This window comes from Lineus longissimus, chromosome 19, assembly GCF_910592395.1.
Source record: "Lineus longissimus chromosome 19, tnLinLong1.2, whole genome shotgun sequence".
NCBI lineage: Eukaryota > Metazoa > Nemertea > Pilidiophora > Heteronemertea > Lineidae > Lineus > Lineus longissimus.
This window is the reverse complement of record NC_088326.1, coordinates 9663536-9689134: the sequence shown is the minus strand read 5'-3', so window position 1 is coordinate 9689134 and position 25599 is coordinate 9663536.

Sequence of the window (25599 nt, the reverse complement as noted above, 5' to 3'; positions counted from 1 at the left end):
CCTGGATTCATTAAAGCCTCCTCCTTCTCCATACACGTTCCCTTCTTTCTACTCATTTGGCAGATAAAGCGCTCATCGTTGAGCAGAACAGTTAGTGTTGAGCAGTCTGGGTGAATACAAAGGAGAGCGCAGGCCAATAGTGAAATAACGTCTTGGGCTCCTAAATCCGGTTGGATTACACTCCAATCGAAGACAACCTTTTTGAATTGTGATCGACTACCACCAGCCGCGCCAGACATAATCTATGCTCGGACGGAATAGTTGAGCGCAGCTATGCGTGCGTTTCAAACCAGAGAGAACCCGGGAATCGGTATTGATGATATAACATCCCTTGATATGTTTAACCTGGTCGGAAAATGTAGCGAACTACTCAATGGTAAGGTAGATGACAGCGCCACATTGAACCTGATGCATGTTGATTGAGTTCATGTGACGAATGCATTTGCGATGGGCGAAGAAGCATGCACTCTTTAAAGAATTGAAATGAAAGCTTTGGATTTATTACTATAATTTGATTATGTCAAAGTTTATCATTTAACCTCGGTCGGTCGGTTTCAAGAAATTTTGAGTAGAGTCAATTGAAGTTGTTCAATCAGTGCTACAAACATTAAACAAAAGCATAAAAATTACTGAAATTAGGCAAGTTAAACATTGATGCCTTCCTAGAGTGTCATGCCGACTGTAGTATGGATCGAGCCAGGAACCTCTTGACCGCTAGCCGAAAGGTGAGTACTGTTATCTATCTCGAAGGAAAATTCCGACGCATAGACGACCTTGGATAAGGAAACACTATCGCCAAATCCTACCCCCAACGAGCCAAAAAGAAAACAGGCTGACTGACTGAACCGAATCACCAGATCGCACGTCGAGATGATTTTCTCCGGCTTGGAAGCTCGAGAACGCGCAGGACGATGGTGTTATCTAATTCAAGTTCGTCTCATGAATAACTTTGAAATGTTTCAGACATGTTCACCGATTTCCTTTAAAATATACAGTGCAATGTGAAAAGACCATTGGCATTATTAAGGGCGATATTACCTAGATGTCGGCTGCCTAGTCACTTCCTATTCCACAAACGTTTCCATTAACAGATTGCACGGTTCGTTCGTGCCGTGGCCGATGGTGGCGTTGGCGGGTACGTGCTCACGTTCTACTCAGAAAAATCGATATTTTATCGGCCATTGCATCCTCCCTGTCACAGCTTCGACTGCACGTACAATTTAAAGACCAGTTTGGCGAATCTTCGGATCTCAAAATGTATAAAGTGTCTATGAACAACATGTAGCTAGTGTCCATGAACTTCCCTTGCAATATGTTAATTGTACAGGCCCTATCAACTGATGGATATTATAGGATACACATGGTTACATACGCACACTTATCTTAGATGTAGAACACGACTCATCGCTATACAATGTACACATAAAACACACAGATTCAAACCTACTTGGTCGGTTCGAATTTACACGACAGCGCGAACCCGCCTCAACCCGCCTAATGCTCCTGAACCAACCCGAGACTGCGCTATTCGGCGAGTCCCGGGTCGGTTCGCTTAAGGCTGTTCAAGGTCGGTTCGGGCTATTTAAAATCCGATTTACACGGTGCGTGTTGAACCGAACAGGTCTCGATCTGGATCGAACCCCCACCGTGTAAATGGGGCTAAAGGCAATGCCACGGTATGCCGTAATCAATATCTAAACTCCATTCACTTTTCGCCTACAACTGTTGCTATTCACATTCAATTACCAGATGATTATAAAAGGCCTTAACATTACCCCATTACGGGCCTAGAAATGTGCACTCTGTAAAGATCTGGCTGAACGTTAGGAGTGAGTGAGAAACTCGAGCATTTATCAAACCAGTGACACATTACAACATATATTGGGATGGTTGATTTGGAAGGTATTTCGTCCTTGTCGGCCCATATCCGAGCGGGTGCATTGAAGTTGTCCAGCTACTAGTCAGAACTTTCGATAGAGTGTATACCTCTAAATCCAGTTTCAAAACATCTCCATCAGTCAAGGGGAAGTACAATTAGGCAAACCTCAAGTCTGTCACGTCAGGTTGCTTGAAATAGGTTAACACTGGCAGTTCCTTTCTCCAGTCGGCAACTAATGTTTTAGACCCGATATTTCCAATCCTTTACCTTATGCACAGGGAAAACAAAACGGGATTGAGGCATGACCAGTATTGGTATCGATAGATTCTTTTTACTGAAAACTGGATTCATTGGTAAGGTTTATTGAATTATTGATCAAAGCTCGTAAAATCGTTTTAATTCAAAGGATGCAGAACCATGATTATGTCAATATATGACGAAGTATAGCGGTAAGAAAAAGCAATATTTGTCCAAATAGAGTGTCCTGAGAACACAATATTCTAAATAATTGTTGCTTGGGGTATTGTATGTATCTGGTTTCAACAGAACCATGTATTAATATGTTAGCTGGCGATAAATACAGCTCCACGTACAGTATACGTTTCGCATCATTGATACGCAGGGTGGCTCTTAGCCAATTTTGAGTACTTAGTATATTGGTTGAGCGTGTTTAACTTGGTCTGTCTCCCGAAGCTGGCATGGTTATGTCAGTCTTACCCCTTTTCCTTGTGTAAGGCTATTTTCCTTAGATCTGCTTAATTGGGAGCCAAGTGTTCCTGGCCAGTATTCTAACTACCACCAATACAAGTTAGATGTGATGAATTCTTTTATTGGCCTTCATGCATTTGAAGTTAGTTATTGACGAGTAAATCGCTGCAACAGGTTCCATGGTAGCATCCCCGTCATCTAATATTGTAGACCTGGACCTGGAGCTTATGAACGCCATCTCAATCCACTGCATCTTTATTTTGCATGTCAGATTTAGGGTCTGGGACGCTGTTTTTTGTTCAAACCGGATTGGCATCGCCAGGAGTTAATTTCTACCAGAAAATTTAAAAAGTAGAGAAAATAGCTTAAAAAGGTATAACGCCTGGGGTGGGATTCGATGCAGGGATCTACGATTAAATGAATGCCGTATCATCCGAAGTTCTCCAGATGTTTATATTCTGATGAAACTGTCACCACATTTCGCGTGTTGTTTGCGATTGTGGGCAAGGGATTACATAGGCGCTTGCACTTCAAACAGTCATGTCAGTATGTTTACGCATACTGTATTTTCTACTTTTTCTTTCATAAGGTACTGTCACAGAAAATTTCTGCGGGCGTTTTAATTTTACGGTTTTGCCGTCTGAATCAATCCGCAAAATGTCACTTTGTACAAACATTATGCATAACGGCTCCGGATCCCGAAGCTCCGCAAATATACACAAAAGCAGAGTGTTAAAGTTTGTAGTAAAAAGCAGGCAACCGCAAAGAAAACCTGCATGCGGCAAATATTTTCCGGGCTACAGTACATGTCCCTTAACACTGGAGTTGTCTGTTAATCAGGACACATTTCCCCGGATATTCAGACTCGTATGCAATTGTCGCTTTTATTTGAACTTGTCATTTAAAGGGTACAGATCGATCATTCAACAAAACGACCAGACAGTATATAGTAGGGACAACTAATTCGTTCCCAGTTGATCAGTAACCTCTTGAATAAGAAAATACACCCGACTTGAGACAAAGGATTTGAGATAAACTTTCACTAAAAGTGTTTGTTCGCTTTTTATTTCAAATCAGATTTTCTCTCAATATTCTAATGGTGAGCTGTCGATCGGTGTGCATTTGCCTTATAAATAGATGGACATGACACCCTCCTCCTCTCGCAACATTTTTATAACGCCACTATTTCCATGCAAAGATAGTTGAACTATTAATTTTGTTTCCAGAAAAATGAACTTGAAGGTTGTCATTCTGTTCGCATTGGTCGCTGCAAGTATGGCTGCTGGTAAGGTTTTGTTTTATTTGTATGGGCTGGCATTTTAATTTGCGGACACCATATATGATATGGGCCGACCGAATCGAATTTCTGATAGCGTTATCAATGCCTATCGGTGGGATATAGTCCCAAATGCATAGGCACTATCTCCGAATAGAAACTCCGGTAGCTACAGTTGCTGTTGGGCGAACCGAACAGAAGCTTCGTTGGTCTATCGGTGTCGTCTTAGATACAATGTAGGCGCCGGGAAGCTATTTCACTATTAAGGGGGCGGGGGGGGGGGCCTTTAGCGCACTGTTGATTGACTGTTGGACTCTCTGTAGATCACTTTAGGGAAAGTGGAGGGTTGAAGGTGGGGTGGCGATGGGCATTGTGGGATTGGGGCACATATACTAAGTACTTTTAGAAACTATTTTAACCGACCCCTATAGAAAGTGTTTAATGCGCTATATACCGTTCTATAGGTCAAGTTTTCTGCCGAGCCCGCGGACAAACTTGAACCAAGTTTATAAAAAGGATGCACATCGAGGAATGTGACGGGAGGGGGGGGGGGTCAAAACGAGGCTTCGTCAATGGCGGATGTAAATAGAAGTAGGGTTTGCAAGCTAACTTTTTTCTTGAACGATTACGTTTTCTTATAGCGCTCTGCGGGATTTCAAGTCGACTGTGGGCACAAAATTTTGCGCCAGGATATCGTAAAATCGTAATCGCAATCGTAAATTTAAAACGTAAGCTTGCAAAACTTGTCAATTGTTGATTCAATACGAGAATCGAGTCAACTTTTCGAATATTTTATTGGACCCAGCTTTTCTTGGAAGTTGCCCGAGAGTTTTCGTTTTTGTTCGGCAGGGAAGTTCCTCGGATTAATCTCGAATTCTTTGCGGTATTTTTAAGTCTCTTGTACGTGATCATACTCGATATTAGATTTTAGTGCTTAATCATTTGTAGGCTTGTCAAGAGTGCATTTTACACCTCTGTCCCAAACGGCTATAATTCCAGTTTATGGTATATGAACTTCGGGCACCACTGCAGTATTGATCACTGACTTTGGGGATAAGTGCATTGGCCCGAAAAGAAGCAAGGCCTATGTAATAGATGTGATCTGACTAGCTTTGCCATTCTAGGCCTCCCTTTGTGGGCTTACTATTTGACTTAGAAATATTTTCCTTCACCACCGATAAACTGTGAAATTACTGTATGTACATGTACTTTATTCTCGGTTTTAAACGCCCAGTCATCCGTTGGCCATGCCCCAAACCACGATCACAATACTGCATAGCCACATTCATGAATGGAGGCATGTCTTCAAGCGCGAATTCTGTCTTGATTGGCTAGTTTACCAATTAATTGATAGATTTGACGTAACCGGCTGGTTATCATACTAGTAATCGACACCATTTTTTCAATGAACGGCAAAGATAAGACTACACACTGCGGGCCTATGCTCCGGATTGGCCTGAGCGTTATAGCAATGCTAAGTTATGACCGCCTCATTGTTGAAAAGGGGCTGGACATACCACATGCTGAATTGATCGTTTAAAATCAGTTAAGATCGTTTAGAAAATAAATAAATATACGCATACACAATATGATATATATATTCACCAAGAAATGATAAGAATCACGGAAAAAGTTAGGAAAGAAATTAACCGCTCCGGGTTTTGAACTCAGGTCGCTGGCGTGATAGGCCAGTGTCTTTACAATTCCTAAAAATGGAGTGGCGATCTTGCATCTATATCTCAGGTGCCGGGCTCTGTTCATACGAAAAAACACACACTCTCAGGATGTTCATACGAAAAAACACAAGATCTCAGGATGTTCATACGAAAAAAACACACTATCTTAGGATGTTCATACAAAAAAACACACGATCTCAGGATGTTCATACGAAAAAACACACGATCTCAGGATATTCATACGAAAACACACACGATCACAGGATGTTCATACGAAAACACACACGATCTCAGGATGTTCATACGAAAAAACACGATCTCAGGATGTTCATACGAAAAAAACACACGATCTCAGGATGTTCATACGACAAAACACACGATCTCAGGATATTCATACGAAAACACACACGATCTCAGGATGTTCATACGAAAAAACACACTATCTCAGGATGTTCATACGAAAAAACACACGATCTCAGGATTTTCATACGAAAAAACACACTATCTCAGGATGTTCATACGAAAAAACACACGATCTCAGGATGTTCATACGAAAACACACACGAAAAACACATTTCGCTAAAAAATATGGATTGGAGAGTTAGCTGAATGGCTTTACGGGTAGAATCTACGTGCACATACGAAAAATTAGGATATTCCATCAAGCGGTTAAGGCGGTGGTAGACATAAAGATACTTTTACCAGTTCTAGTATTAATATACAGATTAATAAAAGATGAACAATCAACGTCCAGCTTAGCGTGTTATGGCGAATGCATCAGCACTCGATCAACTTAGAGAGGTCCAATAAATCCACACATTTACATGAACTGGATCCTTATTTGAACATCATGGAGATTCAAAGGTTTAGTTGGGAAGGTTGGTAGTCTGATTGAACGTGAATATTTTGCGGTGCTTTAGTGAACTAACGTGATCTATGCATTACCCTCCAAATTATCGGTTCTACTGTAGACATTCATTCCCTTATACACATGGTGCCCATCAGACGTGTGATAGTATATTTGACATATGCTCCACTGATGGTCAACCCATACCATAGGTCGAACAAATCGTTTCCTATCCACTGCCATCGACCTTTGAATTTCAACATTACGCCGAATTACCACATACTCGCCCTTTTCATTCAGAATCGAGTTGGTTCTTGACAAACATGAAAAGAATTCGACAATGCTTATATATGACTGAGTTAAATCAAAACGATAAAGGGATATTCGACTTTTGTAATTCGTCCATAGATGTATCGGGTGGCCTGTTATTAACAGTGTGTGATACTTCTGCGGTGCTGTTCTAATGCGTATATCAGGAAAAAACATGAGATTTAGAGAATCTGGAAATCCTAAGTGAAAAGCAGCGCCATATTCAAATAAAGGTCGCAGTTCGCTGATGATTAGCTTTGCTCCTCTAACCAAAGGAAGGTAGTTGTAGACAGTGTAATTATGTAACATTGTACATATCCATTCGTTATTCTCGAATTCCCACTGTACATTATACAGAGTCAGCCGCAACAATTTTCTTGAATGAAGCATCGTATAATAAGCGATTGTAGCCAGATCAACGCTGAATGCAACACATATTTCCTTCTCTTCAGCTGGAATTATGAGACGCCCAACATGTTTGCCTGTCGTAAAATCGTATATCTTTCCATCACCACGGCAAACATTATGTTGACCATGTGACAGCTTGACAGGCAGCGAAATTATGTACTTGGAGACTGTTGTGACACATTGCCTGCCTGATCCATGATAGTAAGACATATTGTATCTTACCCGCGAGCTGTGCGCATGGCGGCGAAAAGTAGCATCGGTTCTATAGAAAATTAATCGCTTCCAAGGCACCGGCTGTTCACGATAGCTTACCAAAAGCAAAGGAAATGTGGCATGCATTTGGACTATAAAACTATTCCTTTCCTTTTTATTGGTGGTAAGAAAGGCAGGAATTGAACTAAACGATATTTAAGAATGCTAATCGTCTATGAAGAAAAATGAAATTTATTCGAAAATGATTTGTTGTGGGGATGTTTTTATTTGAAAAACAATACCCAAAGAACGTTGCACATAATATGGCAAGCGGAGTGTCCAGTAATTAAAAAAACCTACATTTATTTTTAAAAAACTGTTTACCTAATAAACTAAGTTTATTTGGAAAAAATATAGGTTTTTTTAAAACAACCTTGTTTATTAGCTAATAAACCGAGTTTCTTTAAGAAAACCAAGTTTTTTTACTTTCTTTCCTAATAAACTAGGTTTTTTAACAGAAACTAACATTTTATGCTAAAAAACCTGGTTTTATTACCTAAAAAACTTGGTTTTTTGCCACATAATCGTATAAAATATAACTTTCTGTACAGAAATGTCCATTTATTCAATAAAACAAGGTTAATTACCAAAACAACCTAGTTTATTTAAAAAAACTAAGTTTATTACTAATAAACCTAGTTTTTTTAAATAAACCTGGTTTATTAGAAAACTTACATTTTTAAACCTCGATCCTACCTACGTTGAGTTATCTGGGATGAGGTTAGGGTCTCACTAACTAGTGTACAGAGTGCAGTGCAGTGCAGCATTAGTACCACGTGGTGCCGAGGTTGCCCATCCTCGTCCCGATAACATCGCGGATTTGTGTACATGGGGCGAGGTAGAAAATACAAGTTTCTCGATAGAAAGTAGGTTTTTGCACGCCGTTTGTCCAGTTATTCAAAGCAACCTACATTTTTACAATAAAACCAGGTTTTATTGCAAAAAAACTAAGTTGTATTTTAGGGAATAAAACCAAGTTTATTTGTTAAACTTGACATTTGTGGATAGAAACAAGGTAAAAACCAGGTTTTTTGAATAAATCTAGGTTTTTTTAATTACTGGACACTCCGCTTGCCATATGCACACTCGTGTGGCACCATTTAATTAGATAAAATTGAGCATATTGTGGACTAACCAGACCGAATGAAGTCGTCTATGAGTTTGTAATTGATTAACTTGTATATATAACAATTGGTCAAAAGCCACTGAGTCATCGATCACTCATCGTAAGTCGATTATTATCGAAAACGATTTTCTAATTAACTACCAAAACTGAAAAGAGGCTCATTTTTTAACTATGATGCATCAACCACTGGGCGACAAAAGGTATTAAATTCCGGCAGAAAACGCGATATTTAGTTTAGTGTCAACTGAACATGAGTGAATTCGCCAAATTTCAACTACGGGGACATTTCATGGTTTATTGCCCAGGAAACGTTTCCCTTGCACAATATAATTATAATGTGTATCCATTGTGTGAAGGACACATTTTCTGTGCGGGCCACCCTACTGCTGTCTTTTATATACAACAGCTGACATGAGATATTCTTTCGACTCAGCTGATTTTCTTTGATATCGTATTAGATGAATTAAGGAACCATCCGGTGGGCTGAATCTAAAATGTTTGCTGTCACCGTCATTGGTTAGAGGATGAAAAGACGGAGTCATTTCAGAAAAGGTTATTTTACCGGACCCGTTCCTTAATAAACCGTTTCGTGGAACAAAGGTCCTCTCCATCGCATTGCCATGTGGTCCAGGAAAACACAGTTGAAAAACTAGTCGGGAGTTTGGTTCTAGTGAAAAACTTGACGAAACTCGGCAGTATCGTTCTAAACGTGTTTGTTTAATCAAATAAACGACAGGATTGCTTATGTCTTCTTTCTGATATACAACCATATGTACTCGTCTATTAATTACCTGAATGGTGTAGACATCTCTACTAATTATGATAGGACCAGGTGGTCCATTGATAGGCAGAGAAACGCCTTTATAAAGGATAAGTTGAAAACTCCCATTTTTATTATTAACTCTTTTTGTGTTGTAAAACGTTGCTTTTGTACGACCTTTGAAATTACACGAGACTACCACCTTCTCCTGAAATCCTATTTGAGCTTGTATGCTCGGTCCAACAGTGTAACAACTTTCTGTTTTTGGAGCGACAAGTGTTCCCAGAAAAATGCCTTTCGTAATATCATAGAAAATGAACCGTCCCCTCTGCCCTTTAGGTACGTAAAAGAATGCAGTAAACTGCTTGTAGTCAAGCAAAGGATTCCAAGCAGACACGTCCTTATAGAACTTAGTTCTGTACACTAGTCTATAATGATCATCAGTCATTTTGTAAACCAAAACATAGAAGTATGGTGTAATCTTCGGCGTCTTCAGCATAAGTATTCTGCCATAATGCTGATCAAAATGCCAACTATCACCTTTATATACTGTAAATTTGGGTATAAACGACACCCTAGCATAACCTTTATATACTATCGTGTATATTTCCTATTAGTAATTTAAGCATAATGTTATGAATGTAACTGTTGACAATTGGTTATTAGTTGTCTGTTTTGTGATAGTTCGAGTAAACAACCCTTGTCAATATTTCGCCGAACAGAACGTGCGTGTCGTAACATTTTATATTCAGGTTCACTCATAATATTCACAGTCAGGTTATTCGAATGGCGTTAGAATGACATCTACCACCGTCCAAATTCGGATGCACCCGAATGCATTCGATGGTCATTCGCAGCCTGCATATCGAATAAAAACTGTTGTACTTAATATCATCTACGCTCTTTGCCGTGGTTCAATTATAAACTTGTCCACACAGGCAAACATTTCTGTAAGAAATCTTATGAAAATCAATGAAACTAGAAATGTCTTAAAAAAATGCCATTGATAGAATTTCTACAAATGTTTTCATTAACAAAGGCTGGTCAGTGTTGATTACGACAGCCTTCTTACGTCTTATTTCATGCATCAACCAACCAGAAATAAGCAGGTCATAATTATAAGTGATGGTGAATATTAATTGACTGGTTCGGGGTGGAGTTTTCTGGTTTTATATGACTAAAATTTTATACAAATGTATCACCTTTTTCTGATACATCCGTGAACCTGGATTCATAAAAGCCTCCTCCTTCTCCATACACGTTCCCTTCTTTCTACTCAATTGGCAGATAAAGCGCGCATCGTCGAGCAGAACAGTTAGTGTTGAGCAGCCTGGGTGAATACAAAGGAAAGCGCAGGCCAATAGTGAAATAACATCTTGGGCTCCTAAATCCGGTTGGATTACACCCCAATCAAAGACAACCTTTTTGAATTGTGATCGACTACCACCAGCCGCGCCAGACATAATCTATGCTCGAATGGAATAGTTGACCGCAGCTATGCGTGCGTTTCAAACCGGAGAGAACCCGGGAATCGGTATTGATGATATAACATCCCTTGATATGTTTAACCTGGTCGGAAAATGTAGCGAACTACTCAATAGTAAGGTAGATGACAGCGCCACATTGAACCTGATGCATGTTGATTGAGTTCATGTGACGAATGCATTTGCAATGGGCGAAGAAGCATGCACTCTTTAAAGAATTGAAATGAAAGCTTTGGATTTATTACTATAATTTGATTATGTCAAAGTTTATCATTTAACCTCGGTCGGTCGTGTTCAAGAAATTTTGAGTAGAGTCAATTGAAGCTGTTCAGTCAGTGCTACAAACATTAAACAAAAGCATAAAAATTACTGAAATTAGGCAAGTTAAACATTGATACCTTCCTAGAGTGTCATGCCGACTGTAGTATGGATCGAGCCAGGAACCTCTTGACCGCTAGCCGAAAGGTGAGTACTGTTATCTATCTCGAAGGAAAATTCCGACGCATAGACGACCTTGGATTAGGAAACACTATCGCCAAATCCTACCCCCAACGAGCCAAAAAGAAAACAGGCTGACTGACTGAACCGAATCACCAGATCGCACGTCGAGATGATTTTCTCCCGCTTGGAAGCTCGAGAACGCGCAGGACGATGGTGTTATCTAATTCAAGTTCGTCTCATGAATAACTTTGAAATGTTTCAGACATGTTCACCGATTTCCTTTAAAATATACAGTGCAATGTGAAAAGACCATTGGCATTATTAAGGGCGATATTACCTAGATGTCGGCTGCCTAGTCACTTCCTATTCCACAAACGTTTCCATTAACAGATTGCACGGTTCGTTCGTGCCGTGGCCGATGGTGGCGTTGGCGGGTACGTGCTAACGTTCTACTCAGAAAAATCGATATTTTATCGGCCATTGCATCCTCCCTGTCACAGCTTCGACTGCACGTACAATTTAAAGACCAGTTTGGCGAATCTTCGGATCTCAAAATGTATAAAGTGTCTATGAACTACATGTAGCTAGTGTCCATGAACTTCCCTTGCAATATGTTAATTGTACAGGCCCTATCAACTGATGGATATTATAGGATACACATGGTTACATACGCACACTTATCTTAGATGTAGAACACGACTCATCGCTATACAATGTACACATAAAACACACAGATTCAAACCTACTTGGTCGGTTCGCATTTACACGACAGCGCGAACCCGCCTTAACCCGCCTAATGCTCCTGAACCAGCCCGAGACTGCGCTATTTGGCGAGTCTCGGGTCGGTTCGCTTAAGGCTGTTCAAGGTCGGTTCGGGCTATTTAAAATCCGATTTACACGGTGCGTGTTGAACCGAACAGGTCTCAATCTGGATCGAACCCCCACCGTGTAAATGGGGCTAAAGGCAATGCCACGGTATGCCGTAATCAATATCTAAACTCCATTCACTTTTCGCCTACAACTGTTGCTATTCACATTCAATTACCAGATGATTATAAAAGGCCTTAACATTACCCCATTACGGGCCTAGAAATGTGCACTCTGTAAAGATCTGGCTGAACGTTAGGAGTGAGTGAGAAACTCGAGCATTTATCAAACCAGTGACACATTACAACATATATTGGGATGGTTGATTTGGAAGGTATTTCGTCCTTGTCGGCCCATATCCGAGCGGGTGCATTGAAGTTGTCCAGCTACTAGTCAGAACTTTCGATATAGTGTATAACTCTAAATCCAGTTTCAAAACATCTCCATCAGTCAAGGGGAAGTACAATTAGGCAAACCTCAAGTCTGTCACGTCAGGTTGCTTGAAATAGGTTAACACTGGCAGTTCCTTTCTCCAGTCGGCAACTAATGTTTTAGACCCGATATTTCCAATCCTTCACCTTATGCACAGGGAAAACAAAACGGGATTGAGGCATGACCAGTATTGGTATCGATAGATTCTTTTTACTGAAAACTGGATTCATTGGTAAGGTTTATTGAATTATTGATCAAAGCTCGTAAAATCGTTTTAATTCAAAGGATGCAGAACCATGATTATGTCAATATATGACGAAGTATAGCGGTAAGAAAAAGCAATATTTGTCCAAATAGAGTGTCCTGCTGTCAATTTGATATTCCATAAGCCTTGATCACATTCTATTATATGGCATTGAATTGGGTGTGACTATCATCAGAGGGGAATCTATTTAACAGTTTTTCAAGTATGGATTACATTTATGCTTGGTTATATTCAAAAACTAGAGCGTGCATGCTTTTCGGTGATACCGGATCCGGATACCCATTACATGAGTCTGAGGAATTCAAAATGTTTTGAAAGTTTTCCATGTTTCTTGAGACAAAAGACTAATTTCGGGATGACCTACATCTTGCGAACATCAACATAAAGGTGATGGAGATTATTTATTCCAATTTTAATCAACTAGAATGATGTTGTCTTAATTCATTTAACAGACTTTGTGAACATTTCTATTTCGATGACAGGTGATATTTAGATATGTTTATATGGGCCTGTGTAGCTCATAATTCGGCCGTGCGCATTCCGCCTCATTTCGCTGGATCGGGATGGTATAGTTAAAGACTGAGTTTCGATCTTCGAAGAGGCTGAAACTACTATACTGCACATAAGGCTTATTATCAAGCGCCATTCATGGCGTTATCATCATTCAAAAAGGAGAGGTGTCCAGTCACGCTTGTTGGCGCGTAAAAAACCGCTTTGCCTTCTGCGCTTTCATCGGAAAATATTGTATCTATATTGCATGGCTGAAAAACAAAAGATACAAACGATCGTGGTAACCTGTCTTTGATTAAAAGTGCAACAGCGCATCAAGTACAAGGTTCTCCTTCTTACTTACAAGTGTCTTTACCAACTTTCTCCCCAGTACCTTTCAGAACTTCTCACCGTTCATACCGTTTCTCGAACTCTGCGCTCTTCATCGGCCATTCTTCTGTCTATCCCAAAGGCCAATGTCATGTCAGTCGGTGGTAGAGCATTTTCAATTCGAACCCCTCAGCTGTGGAACAAACTTCCTTCAACTGTTAGGAACTGCAGCTCTCTGTTATCTTTCAAGGGACAACTGAAACATTTGCTTTTTAAAGAGGCCTATCAAGCGCTTTGAGCGGCCAGTTAATGGTTGGATACTGCGCTATATAAGACTCGTATTATTATTATTATTATTATTAAAAGAATCATCGTCTACTGCAGTTTCATTTACTTCTGCTGACTGAAGTTATTTTGTGTCAGATTTTAAAACTTTTGAGGGTAGGCATTCGCAGAATGCATTTCAGATAAATTTTACAACGCACCTCTCATTGTTTGGGAGGATTGCAGCGTTACATAAACAACCACCGTTTTTGTTGCAATCACACGTACATGATGTTGTTCAAAGCTACAGAAAGCGTGGTCCCTTTTGATATTTCGTGATAGCTAACAACTAAGGGATCGTGCTTTCTGTAGGTGTTAACTACGTGTGATTTCAACAAAAAGCATTTCCTGGGTCGAAAATCCCGATACAATTATCATAAGATTTCAACTAGGAACCTTGATTTAGTATTATGCGGTAATGGGGGGTGGAGGCGAGCGGTTATTTGAGAATTCTAGTCCTCTTGTTGTTAAGTCCTTTAAGTCTCAGTGAGCGTTTATGATATAAATACTCAGACACTGAGACTTTAATTTAAGCATACGTTTCTGGGTCGTATATTATACGACCCAGACATGTCTGCTCATACGACCCAGAAACGTCTGCTTAAATTAGAGTCCATCTTGGTCTTTTAACAATCATTTAACCTCCTAAGTCGACGGCTTATTATCGCTTTAAGATGCCTTTTTATTACTGGTTTAAAAATAATCTTCAGACAAATGCATATTACCTCTTGCAGGTCGTATATCATGCAACATTCAACAATGTCAACTGTTCTTCTTACATGCCATCCCAGATCGAAAATCCAGATAGACGTATCATTATATTCCGAGTTGATATAATATCTAGCAGTGTGATCGGGCACACGTACCTGTACGTTCGTTCAAAGATTCTTGTAAGATTCAATGTTAAAGGAATTTTTTTTCAGTACGCGCGAGTCCTGGTGCTAAATACCTTTCCCGCCACGTGATGAATGCGCGCCGAGATCCGAGTTCACGCCACCCCGTTATTACGACGCATTTCCATTATCGTCGCAGTAGTGGGGTAATCAAGCGCCATCACCGTGATGGCGGAAAAATCGATATCAACACCAGGACGTCACAGATTTTGATTTTTTTTGTGCAATTTGTTGATGGAAACTATTTAGAATAGGAGGTGACTGGGAAGCCGACAGTTGGGTAATATTGCACTAATAATGCCAATGGTCCTTTAAGATCTTATCTTAATTAGAATCTTCAAAATAATTTCTTGTTTTTCGACCTGGCTACTGTATATACGTGGGTTTACAACATCCGCCCGCGTGAATTGTGGTAAAACAAACATTGCCCTAAATCTGCATCAAACCTAAAATGGGTACATTGTGTCTGCCAATGAAGATTTTGACACGCGCTATTATGTTCTTTTGCGCACCCAAGTTTCGATTTGGCTATTAAAATGCAAATCAATCCTCCAAGTTTGTCATAGTAGGAACCTCTAATGAATCGCACGAACTCTACGATGAAAAAGTGATAATACCATTAGTGTCCGGCAAATGTTAGAATTGGAACAGTGTTAATGATATTTTGTAAAAATTGGCTTAATACCGTTGTACAGAAACTGGTTAAAACATGGTTCCAGAATCCAACGTGTTTTTGGTATACGTTGGTGCAACATTTGGTTCTTTCAGAGGCTGCTATGGCCGAGAGTGCCGTGGCTCATCCCAAAGACACCTCGGCCATCATAATCTAAAGAAAACGTTTTCCTTCAAATGGCATAATGCAGCCACAGAAAAAAATAAAAATAGGAAAAGATTGGCCAACTTTCCGTAAATGTTGTTCCCAATTTAAAGTATGAATCTATAGTATCTGAAAAAATGCACCACATATTATGGCGTACCTGTCCCTATAAAAGAGTAAGGAGTTCTGGCCAGAGTGTTTTTGTCCTTTTTCTGTTTCATGCGCTAACAGTTTTCTGAAAGTGTTACACGTTTTGCCAATGTTGTTTGAGCTATAGGTTGCAGAAAAAAGTCTTATTCATCATTTTGTGCACGCACTACTCCCAGCTCGAAAAAATTCGCAACGTGAGTGCAGGCCGAGTTTGGACTTCAATAGGCCACTCTGCTGTTACTACGACGCAACACCATTTCCATTTGAGTCGCAGCAGGAGGGTGGTAATCGAGCACCAACAGCGTGGATTGCACATCCACACCCGCCTTCACCTCATAGGTATACGTACCTCCACGAAGCAAACAAACTAGGAAATTCAGCAAAAATAATAAACGAATAATATCATTTGAGAAACTGCTACATGTGAATGTTTGGCCCCATTGAATCATTGGGTTCAAAGCGATTTATCGCATTTGACTTCGACATTTCACATTTGATTCTGCGACAAGTTGATATTGCTTAACCACGATGATCTCTTGGCATTTAAATACACGACATTTGTCGAGATGTTTTTAGACATATACGGGGTCCACAGTTTAATTCATTCTCGCATGACATCGATCGTCATCCAAATAATGTGGAATTTTTTTGTTCGTGGAACATGTAAAAACGATTTCGAGTTTTCCACGTTTTTAAAAATATCTTATGAGGATTGATTCTCGGAACAGAAGACCAGTGGTTTACGTATTGTTCCAAAAATATATTGTAATAAGAAAATACTTACATTCGTCGTAAATGCTCTTTAATTGTTCATCGCTCAGCTTTGCGTGGTATATCAGAATTCGTGCGATATCTCCTCGAAAATGATACTGTCTGTCTGCATTAAAGGTCCGCAGCGTGCGCCAATGACATCCAATGAGCGTACTCTTCGAATTCATTTTGAAGTGTTGTCGTCCAATAGCAAGTATTTTAAGTTGACGCCCATCGACATAAAGACTGCATACTTCATTTTGTACATTAACCACGATGGTGAGCTGATGCCACTTATCGCATATCAAACCGAACTCATAGTTGAATGATGGCTGACCATTTGAGCTACTCCTCCCAACGGTCGCATATAACCGCTGTCCAGCGTAGTTCACTAGAATATACATATTGCCGTTCATGAGTGTGATTACTTCAGATTGTTTGATTATATCCTTTGCTCTCAAGTAGATTACTATAGTCAGCCAGCCGGCTCTGAGATTGACATCGGGAGCATTGACACACTGATCATCAGTCCCATCATTTAATGACATCACGCGCCCAAAAATAGACGAATTAACATAAGATGCTTCCTTCATTTGAAGCAGGCTGGAAGGTTCAATAAAATGAATGCTCAAAAAATGTGTAAAGCTGACGGGTCAAATATACATTTCCAAGTAAGGCCGAAGTTGAGGACTCGGGAAGGTTCGTGATGTGCAGTTGGATCTTTGACCGGATATGTACTCATTACACCAAGTGCACAACTCGAAAGGGAGGTATTTTCTGCAGACATTGCATAGCGCATTTCGTATAAGGGCGTACAGGGATCCGTATATAAAATATGCGGACGAAAAAGTTCGAACTCGATTCAATCACTGGTATCCGATCGCGAATTGTATCGGTCAGGCTTCCATTTAAAACATGGTATGTAAAGAAATTGGCCAAACAATGTGAACCTTTAAAAATCTGTAGAACAGAAAAATTTCGCGTGCAGGATATTTTCGCGAATTTCGCGAGTAGGTCATGTTCTAGAAAACATTCTGCCGCGAAAATCTCCTGCTTTTCAGGAAGAATTCCATGTCATTGCAGCCGCAGCCTGCTATAGGCCCTGTGTCGATCGAGGTGGTTAAAGAGACTGCATACACTTCGCATAAAACACGTACCGTAATTACAGGTAACAAACACAAATTCCACACATCTTGAATAACTTCTGCCCAATCACATGTATTGCCCATCCTTGTGCGCTATAGGCTTAATTACTCGACACATTGAGAGGTCTAGGTCAAATTAGACAACTTTGATTTTAGTGGGCAAAAATGTTTGACTCGCGAAAATATTCTGCCGCGAATATGTTCATCGCTCGGCATTCGCGAAAACAATTATGCCGCGAAAATGTTCTCTTCGACGGTAATCAACGCCAACATATATCACTCGGCGGCTTGCTGAATCCCACCATGTACTAACCTTAAATCTCGAGATTTGCCATCAAAATTCCAAGTCACGTCGGCTGCAGATATTAGGAAGATTTTGCAAAACCACCGCAACCCCAACGTGAACGATGTTGAACAATGGAATATGCTTTAAAGGCCTACGCCATTCGTTAAAATTTTTGAATTTGTAATTGAATCTAAAGTTATCCAATTGCAGAAATATGTACTTAATATAAATTTCAACATTGCCGTTGTGTAGACTGACTATGAATATCAAGTTTAAACAAATTTGTATTCATAATAACCGCGCTACGGCATTGTGTATTAGTGGATTTATATTTAACTGGACCACAAGTAATTACGAACGGCGTACCCCTTTAGCGTACATGTATATGCGTTTCGGGAGCAATATACGAAAACTCCAGCAAAATAAAAATATCTGGTCAGGGACCATCTCAAATACCCTGTAAACGAAGCTACAGAATACATAGTCACCTCTAAAACTGCTACAGGTATCTGTCACCGCTGAAACGTCCAACAAATGTCAAAACTGTTTGATTCTATCAGAGATCCCACTGAGAAAGATTTCCAACTGTAGAAAAGTCCTTTTTCATCGATCACACTTTACAGTGATTACAATATGCACATCGCTGCTATAAAACTCGCAATCGCTATTATGCGTTCGAGTTCTCCACGGTCATTCATGATCAGTAGAACATGCCAAGTTGCACTTACTGATCTGCTCCAAAAAGTGCCGATATTCATCCGCGCAAATTTAGGCGTTAGAGTAGAAAACTCTGACAAAATATGAAATTGAGCCATGCTGTCCTACAATATCATTCTGAATAAACGTTTAGGATAGATGATTTGTTTATCTAATTCGATATCAACAGAATGATAGTGTATTGGTTAGATATTTACGAGCGAATGGTTCAAAATACACGCACAATAATACCATAGCGGTAAGCTTCCAGTGATAAGACCGCTGTTCGAAGTTCTGAGCACAGTCTACAAATGATTTTATTAACGTCATACTTACGTTTCAAGCTTAGCGAGTTAACCAATATTTTACTCACTGCCAGAAGTCCCAGACCCAGCACAATTGAAAGCAGTGGATACTTTGACATAGTTGTAGGGTTAGCCTGGATGCATTTAAAATCTTGATGAGATATGGTTGCTTGTCGTTCACCTTGATCGACACCACGACACTGGTAATTTCTTCATGGATGGTAAGTGTATTGATATATAAGAACATCGACGTACGGTATGTGATCTAGTGTTTATACTGTGAACTACGTACTCGTATGAAACACCAGCCCCTTTTAAAAATCTAACTCCTATTGAAGTCCACGTGTTTCTACAATATAAGCAATACTTGGTATATTATTGGTGCTGGGGTAAAGAAATGTAATGATAAGTAGCAGCAGTTATGGCGCAAAACCAATTTCGCCCAATCAGAGGGTCGCTAGCATTTAAACAACGCTATGGCATCGATATTCAAACTCGCATTTTCATTGGTTGTTATTTCTCAATTGCCGACGGGGAAAGGCACTGTCGTCTTCGAGGTGCGCACTTCGACTTCGATAATGAGATTTCTAAGCGCTCATTCTATTCACACAAATCATGAAAATCGAGGATGACAGTAAAATCGCGCATACTGACTTGAAAGTGATGCACCTCTCCGTACTTCAGAAAATGAGAGGAAATGTTAGTGTACAGGGCCGGAGAAGTGAACAGTAACCCTTAACTTCTTCAGGATGGCTGTAACCTAATACAACTTATATATCTGCTCACGAGCTGACGGAGTCCAACCCATTTATCACTGAATTCACCAGATCCTCATCTTAATGACTACCCGCATGTGAGGTCTTCGTTCCTCCGCGTAAATATCTTATTCTATGAAAGTCCTTTATCGTGATAACATGTACGTATATTACGAATGGAGGCCCTTTATCATACTGTACCCGTACCACATGAGTATTCAGCCTTCACTCAGAAAAATAATGGAAATGAGTCAATTTTGGATTGATTGGCAAACTATTATAAGGGGTCCGTTAGTATCTCAATTTTGGTAAACTCCGTGTGAGAGCCTGAAAGCTGTGCTGAACTAATTCAAACTTGAAACGTTTGTATTTTATATGGATTTGAAATGTTCAATCATTCTGTAGCAAAAATCGACCTGCATTGAATACTATCCGTTTTATGATCTGGAAACAATACTAAAGGCCGAATCATGATCAATAAACATATAACACCATGTACAAGTTGAGTATGAATATGACAATGAATGGAACACACGATACACCTAGTGTAAATACTGGCTGCAATTGTTTGTTTTTGTTTGGCGTATATGTTAAATCTTGAGATGGGTTTCCGAATTGGCGCTTGTAACACTCATGGGTCTTTTTTCAGTAGCCATTTAATTGTTGTGTCATAATACGATCTAGAATGGTCTGAATATCGTAATGTGAAAAACAAAATAAACAAATATGTCACCATGTGCCATGGAATCTCACAAGATGGCAAATCCATTCACATCAGACTATCACAAGTAGGAACTCCTCTGGAACCGGGGACGTCCCGGTTTTGAAAAGCCCTGTATCCGTTCTAATCGATGAACAGCCCATCAGGAGTAATAGGGAACCCCATGTACGACTATCTACGACTAATCCTGGAAACGTGGGCAAAAAACTTCACCCTTCATCATTATTCATGTAAATTTGGCAAGAAAACTAAGTTTTACACTACAAACACTACCAAAAACCCAACATGGATAATTTCTGTAAACACAGGGGGTCTTTGGTTTTTTCCCAAAACCTAACAAACTTACCAAAATACGTAACATGGATAAAACGACAAGGTTCCCTATCACTTACTTATCCCAGTGACCGCAAAACTTATCCCAGTGGGATAAAAACTTATCACGGCGTGATAAGTTTACACCCGCTCCATTATCCACAACTAAAACCCGTCTTCATATGTTGCCTTCACCATCTGATAACTTTTGGCCTAACCGCGAAGGGAAATTCAAGTAAGATTCAGGGAAAATCCAGTAAGATAAATGTATTACCCATTGGCAACTAAGCATAAGGATAACATTACATTTGACTTTTATCACTTTGATGCCTATGTTACCGCTAACAGCTTTTTCAAAGGACAAGAGAGTGATATCACGCCAGGGTTTTTAAAATTGAAAAACAGAGATGATTGTCTTAGACTTGAAAAAAACCCACTGGCGTTCTACCAGAATCAGTTTAACATGGCCGTCTGGTTCGCGACAACTGGATGTGGCATTTCACTAGAGCATCTGAACAGCAGCAATCAAATGATCAGATCATTTTACAGATTCCACACCTACTATCAAATCAGAAAAATTATGAAGAACCTTTATATCCCCATTTTGGGAGAAAGCAATTTCAACGAAACAAACAATAACATTAACCGTAGGAAACTAGGCGAGTTACTAAGCGAGTTTGGCTTAAAAGACGAGTATGATTTTTCAGTGTTTGAAAGTAATGAGGGATGGACTTCCTGGAGTGTACCGGATTACAACCCAAACATAATTGATCCTGGCTACTACATCAATGATTCGAAAATCAATTTCTTTTTAATGCAAGTTCACGAGAATAGAATGCCACCAATGTTTAAATCTGATTGGGACGCTGGGATGTCTAATTTCAAATACCCAGATATCTTCATCAAGGATCATGTCAGGAGACACAAGAATGTATTTGATGTGATAGAACAAAAACCATGCCAAACGTATCAACAATTCATGACTCTTAAGTCCTCAGGTTTCTCGAATCCAGGGATAGAAATATTGAATGATTCAATCAGAACATATGTTTACTGCATACTGGGATCACAGGCCCTCACTAGAACCCCGATTACTGGACAGCCAGGAACAGAGTTAGACGCACATAAGGAATTCATCAAGCTGCTAAGTGATTCAATTGAACAGCATGTTGATATCCCTACCTCAATTGCTAGATACCAGAAAGCACTGTCGGACACTCACACACGATTAGACTATGTAATTGCCCCAGACCTGTACATCATAGGGATCACAGGCCCTCACTAGAACCCCGATTACTGGACAGCCAGGAACAGAGTTAGACGCACATAAGGAATTCATCAAGCTGCTAAGTGATTCAATTGAACAGCATGTTGATATCCCTACCTCAATTGCTAGATACCAGAAAGCACTGTCGGACACTCACACACGATTAGACTATGTAATTGCCCCAGACCTGTACATCATAGGGTCTGACATGGTACTCAAGATCGATAAGATCGAGAATTACAACAGATAAGGGTTAAGGCTAATATCACTACCACACCAAAATATGTGAAGACTGATGTGACAAGTAAGACTGCTGTAACAAGTAAAACTGCTGAAAACAGTAAGACTGACGCAACCGGTAGGCCTGCTGTGTCCAGTAAGACTGATGATACCCATGAAACAATCAAGTTTTTACTCTATGCTGTTGTTGGCAGTTTAATTCTTATTACTGTAAAGTAAATGGCTAAAGGAGGAGAAGATATCTCGATGGATGAGTTAGAGAATTATCGCATTTTAGAAGCAACCAGTAGAACTGCTGAAACATCACTCATTACCCCAGTACCTGATGATCCCATAAATTACTTAACCCCAGGTACTAGTAAATTAACCCCAGGTAATGAATTCACTCCACCAACAAGACCAGAATTACCAGACCCAGGTAGGCCAAGACCAGAAATACCAGACCCAGGTAGGCCAAGAAGTATTGTCCCTGAATTGATGTGAAAGGAGTTAAATTACGCTGCAGTAGAGGATAAACTTGATAATGCATTGAAAGGAACAGAATGGAAATATGACAAGAATAAACTGAGTAATCTTGCACCACGCATTAGGGTTTATTCAAAAGGTCTGCACTACATTCCGACACAAGATGAACTTAATTGGATGAAACTTACAGGCACCCAATTTCAACATTAGAAATATGAAATACTTCCAGATGAGAGGAGACTTTATGGTATTCAATTAACTAGGGATAATGGAAGCTTCTATTCTGAATCAACTTTAATGAAATATGGTACTAATTTTGTTAATTATTTAAAAGGTATGATTGAACCTGGCCCAGAATCAAGGCCAAGAGAGGCAATTCCAATGACTAGCATGGAAGGTTATCCATCAGACCCACCAGGGGCAATTCCACCAAGAGGGGGACCTAAATCTGTACCCCCTCAAACAGATAGATTAATTAATGAGATTGTCAATTCACCTAAACCCATAGATAAAATCATAGATGCTACTGATGAAGAATTAAGTGAATTAGGTTTTACAGATAACGCTTTGAGAGAACGTAGAGGGTTATTACACAGTGGGGATGATCATGCAACAGTTAAGATGCAGAGAGATATGAGTAATATGAAAATAGTTAACCTAGAAGAAGAACTTAACAATCTAAAAATAGACTATGCTAACCTAGAAGAAGAACTTAACAATCTAAAAAGACACAATGCTACCCTAGAAGAAACAAATGAAGATCTAAGAAGAGACTTAATTAACTCTGGAGAAGATCATTTAGACGAAAAGGAAAAGCTAAAAAGAGAAAAGGACGAGCTAAGAATAGAAATTGATAGAGTGGAAGAGGAACTGAATAGTGAACGTGCCAAGGTATTTGAATTAGACAGAGAAGCTGAAAGTAGTTCGAAAAGACTGAAACGTTTGATCACTGATGTCTTGAAGAAACCAGATTCACAGATTTCACTCGGGGACAGAATCAAGTTACTTTTTAAGGTTGAAGGCCTTACAATCACTGCAGTAGTAACTGCAGTGATTATGATAATTACCACTTTAGGTCTTAGCATAGGTCTTGGTATCAGTAATGCTTTGAAAGCTGTACCTTAACCAGGACCTCCAAGTCCAACCCCACCAAGCCCGGATAAACCATCATCAATTCCAGATAAAGTGAAAGAAGGAATAAAGAAGTTTGCTGAATGGCTAAAAGAACTAGCCAAGAAATCAGCTGCAGCTTTACCGGGAATCATCGGTTCTATCGTATCATTTCTCCTGAAAACAATTGGTGCAGTTGTTGGGTTCATGGCCGAACATCCAGTCATTCTAGTGATTGTTGTTGTTAGCTCCATAATATATGGCTTGATAGGTGTTAAAGCTGTTAAAGCTGCTAAGTAAAATTAAAGCTGCTAAGTAAAATCAATGATTGATTGATTTTTCAAGTAAAATTAAATCAATTTGATGTAAATTAAATAGAATGACAACTGGATGACTTCTCAACACTGAAAGGAGTCATAAGATTCCACTCGGATTAAAGGCCGAGAGAAATCATCACATTATCACACACAATCCGTCTTCTGCTAATCCAAAAGAAACATTGTACATTAGAATACCTGCTTTAAGAGAAAATACGTTCTTTGTGCCCAGATCTCTTTTTCTGTCAGCTGATGTCACCATTTCTGGTGATTCAAAGAACAGTGTGGTTAACAATCTCGGCAGAAACCTGTTATCCAAGATGGTAATTAAGTGGGGAACGGAACAGATATTTGATCTCAATGAATACAGTCATTATTCGACTTTTAAAGATTTGTGGTTAACACAGGAGGAACGGAACGACAGGGTTTTTCAAGGTATTCAGTCAGAAAATCTTAGAAAGTTGAGATCAGGTGTGGCAGAAGCCGATGTTACCGTTGAAACCAGCGATGAGAAAACACTGAAGTGCTTAATCATTTGTAGGTTTGTCAAATGGACGCCCCAGAGAGTGCATTTCACACCTCTGTCCCAAACGGCTATAATTCCAGTTTATGGTATATGAATTTCGGGCACCACTGCAGTATTGATCACTGACTTTGGGGATAAGTGCATTGGCCCGAAAAGAAGCAAGGCCTATGTAATAGATGTGATCTGACTAGCTTTGCCATTCTAGGCCTCCCTTTGTGGGCCTACTTTTTGACTTAGAAATATTTTCCTTCACCACCGATAAACTGTGAACTCACTGTGTATACTTTATTCTCAGTTTTAAACGACCAGTCATCCGTTGGCCATGCCCCAAACCACGATCACAATACTGCATAGCCACATTCATTAATGGAGGCATGTCTTCAAGCGCGAATTCTGTCTTGATTGGCTAGTTTACCAATTAATTGATAGATTTGACGTAACCGGTTGGTTATCATACTGGTAATCGACACCATTTTTTTCAATGAACGGCAAAGATAAGATTACACACTGCGGGCCTATGCTCCGGATTGGCCTAAGCTTTATACCAATGCTAAATTATGACCGCCTCATTGTTGAAAAGGGGCTGGACATAACACATGCTGAATTGATCGTTTAAAATCGAGAATAAAGTATATATTAATATACAGATTAATAAAAGATGAACAATCAACGTCCAGCTTAGCGTGTTATGGCGAATGCATCAGCACTCGATCAACTTTGAGAGGTCCAATAAATCCACACATTTACATGAACTGGATCCTTATTTGAACTTCATGGAGATTCGAAGGTTTAGTTGGCAAGGTTGGTAGTCTGATTGAACGTGAATATTTTGCGGTGCTTTAGTGAACTAACGTGATCTATGCTTTACCCTCCAAATTATCGGTTCTACTGTAGACATTCATTCCCTTATACACATGGTGCCCATCAGACGTGTGATAGTATATTTGACATATGTTCCACTGATGGTCAAC